The sequence below is a fragment of the Carcharhinus amblyrhynchos genome, chromosome 7 (genome assembly GCF_965287045.1).
Source record: "Carcharhinus amblyrhynchos chromosome 7, sCarAmb.v2.hapA, whole genome shotgun sequence".
Classification (NCBI taxonomy): Eukaryota; Metazoa; Chordata; class Chondrichthyes; order Carcharhiniformes; family Carcharhinidae; genus Carcharhinus; species Carcharhinus amblyrhynchos.
The window spans coordinates 108,438,674-108,442,152 of record NC_137330.1 but is presented as its reverse complement, the minus strand read 5'-3'; the positions used below and the strand labels follow the sequence as shown (position 1 = coordinate 108,442,152).

At 49.3% G+C, this 3,479-nt stretch overlaps 1 non-coding gene across 1 annotated transcript; it reads right to left on the bottom strand.

The window, feature by feature from the left end:
* Positions 1–740: 740 nt before the first annotated feature.
* On the bottom strand, positions 741–863 carry LOC145345842 (U6atac minor spliceosomal RNA). The gene has a single exon (XR_013887212.1). It is a non-coding gene; the product is annotated as a U6atac minor spliceosomal RNA (small nuclear RNA).
* Positions 864–3,479: the final 2,616 nt, after the last annotated feature.

Below are 3,479 nucleotides of genomic sequence, written 5' to 3'. Positions count from 1 at the left end.
CTCCAATGCTTTCACATCTTCTTATAGTGAGGTGACCAGAACTGAACACAATATTCCAAATGTGGTCTCACCAATGTCCGGTATAGTTGCAGCATAACCCCACAGCTCTTAAACTCAAATCCTCTGTTAATAAACGCTAACGCGCTATAAGCCTTCTTCACGGCTCTATCCACTTGAGTGGCAAACTTAGTGATCTGTGGATAGAACATAGAACATAGAACACTACAGCACAAACAGGCCATTCGGCCCACAAGTTGCACCGATCATATCCCTACCTACCAGGCCTATCTATAACCCTTAATCCCATTAAATCCCATGTACTTAGCTAGAAGTGTCTTAAAAGATCCCAACGAGTTCGCCTCTACCACCACCGACAGCAGCCAATTCCACTCACTCACCATCCTCTGAGTGAAAAATATGAATCTCTCTGTTCCTCCACATTCCTTAGAATCCTGCCGTTGACCCTGTAATCTGCATTCAAGTTTGTCCTGCCAAAATGAATCACCTCACACTTATCAGGGTTAAACTCCATCTGCCACTTTTCGGCCCAGCTCACATGCTCAAAATTTTCCCTCCACCACCACCCTCTGTCTTCTATGATACAGCCAGTTACTTATCCAATTGGCCAAATTTCCTTCTATCCCACACATCTTCTTCATGGGCCTACCATGGGGAACTTTCTCAAATGCCTTACTAAAATCCATGTATACGACATTAACTGCTCTACTTCTGCCCACACAAAAAAAAAATGCTTAGATGCCACTAAGTAGATGGCAATGCCTTAACCATTTGTGTGTTGTAAGGCCATTATTGTCCCTTCCATCCTTATCAAGGTGCTAACCTTCTCTCCTTTCATACAAAAGCTCAGTAGATTCTTAATTGCAGATATGTTTTATTGAATTCAAATTCCACTATCTGCCGTGGCGGGATTCGAACCCCGGGCTCCAGAACATTAGGTGAGTTTCTGGATTAATAGTCTAGCGGTAATACCACTAGGCTATCGCCCGCAAAATTTATTTCTGCACGTTTGTGAAGAACCAATTCCTGGCAGCCAGCTGCAATGTAGACCAGTTCAGGGATGTTTCTGTCAAGGTCACAGCTCTGTTGGGGGTTCAATGCCACAGGACCTTTCCAGCTAGTTCAGGGAACAGCAGATCAGAGAACCTGCCGTGCCCCCATGAATCAGCAGAGTGTTTCATTGCTTTCTTATGGAGAAAATTCAGCAACTGGAAGCATTCCCTTCAATACAAAGAGTAATAGATGGCACCCAAGCAGCTATCAGAGTTCTTCCTTTCCACCCATGTCCATCCTCAAGGGAATGGGCTTGCACGCGGTTAATTGCCACATGGTATCTGAGTACAGAACTGTTATGATTCTGGTCACTGGGGTAGGAGCCATGATCACTCTATCGTGGGACATTTCAAAATGCCTCCGTTCTGAGCACTACCAGACTCCAGAGAGGATAATTTCATTGAGAAGTTTGTTAAAGGCAGAGGAAGATCTTGAGATGGAGGTTCGAGTGTCCATGAGCTGTTCTTCACTGTCCAGTGAAAGACTATGCAGAAGGAGGCAATGGCAGACAGTACATAAATTGGTCTATTCCAATTTCCAATTTCACTTTGTAAGTTCATAAGTTCATCCGATATAGGAGCAGAATTAGGCCATTTGGCCCATCGTGTCTGCTCCACCATTCGATCATGGCTGATATGCTCCTCATCCCCATTTTCCTGCCTTCTCCCCATAACTCTTCAACCCATTCCCAATTAAAAATCTAACTCCTTCTTAAATTTACTCACTGTCCCAGTATCCACCTCACTTTGGGGTAGCAAATTCCACAGATTCACAACCCTTTGGGAGAAGTAGTTTCTCCTCAACTCTGTTTTAAATTTGTTACCCCTTATCCAAAGGCCTTTCATTCAAGAATTCCACACAAGAGGAAGCATCTGGAAAACCTCACTTTATCTATAGCTTTTATTATCTTGAATACCTCAATTTGATCTCCCCTCATTATTCTAACTTCTAGACAATAGGGACCTAAACAATTCAGTCTCTTTTCTGCAACATTAATAATACACAAACTCATGAAGAGTGAACTATTAATAACACACACTTTCTTTCTTATTCATTTCTAGGCGCGTTTGTGACAATCTGCAAGAACACAGTCAATTATAGTTCACCCTTTAGCTGACTGCTTTCATTTTTCTTTTATTTCAGGCCCCATTCCCTGTACCAGAATCCAAACACTGCACCAGGCCCGATTGTCTGCACTAGGCCCCATTCCCTGTACCAGAATCCAAACACTGCACCAGGCCTGATTCCCTGCACTAGGCCTGATTCCCTGCACCAGAATCCAATCACTGCACCAGGCCTGGTTGTCTGCACTAGGCCTGATTCCCTGCACCAGAATCCAAACACTGCACCAGGCCTGATTGTCTGCACTAGGCCCGATTCCCTGCACCAGAATCCAAGCCCTCCAACAGAATCCAAACCCTGCACCAGGCTCCATCCCCATCCTCTGTACCAGGCTCCATCCTCATCCCCTGAGTCAGGCTCTATCCCCATCCCCTGCACCAAGCCTCCTCACCATCCCCTTCACCAGACCCCATCCCCTGCACCAGGCATCATTCCCAACCCCTGCACCAGGCCCCATTTCCATCCCCTGCAACAGGCCCCGTCCCCATTCCCTGCCCTAGGCCCAATCCCCACCCCCTGCACCAGGCTCTAACCCCTGCACCATGCCCCATCTCCATCCGCTGCACCTGGCCTCATCCCCATCCCCTTAACCAGGCTCTATCCCCATTCCTTGCACCAAACTCCAAACCCATCCCGTGCACCAGGCTGCAACCCCATTCCCTGCATCAGGCCCATCTCCTGCAACAGGCCCCATCCTTATCCTCATCCCCTGCATCAAGTCCCATCCCCTGCATCAAGTCCCATCCCCTGCATCAGGCCCAATCCCCTGCACTGGGGCCTATCCCCAACCCCTGCACCAGGCCCCACCCCTATCCCCAATCCCTGCACCTGGCCCCACCCTTATCCCCATTGCCTGCATCAGGCTCCATCTGTATTCCTGCACCAGGCCCAATCCCCATCCCCTGCACCAGGCCCAATCCCCATCCCCTGCACCAGGCCCAATTCCTATCCCCTGCACCAGGCTCCATCCTTATCCCCATTGCCTGCATCAGGCTCCATCTCTATTCCTGCACCAGGCCCAATCCCCATCCCCTGCACCAGGCCCAATTCCTATCCCCTGCACCAGGCTCCATCCTTATCCCTATCCCCTGCACCAGGCCCAATCCCTATCCCCTGCACCAGGCCCAATCCCGATCCCCTGCACCAGGCCCAATTCCTATCCCCTGCACCAGGCTTCATCCTTATCCCTATCCCCTGCACCAGGCCCAATCCCGATCCCCTGCACCAGGCCCAATTCCTATCCCCTGCACCAGGCTCCATCCTTATCCCCACCCCCTGCTGCAGGC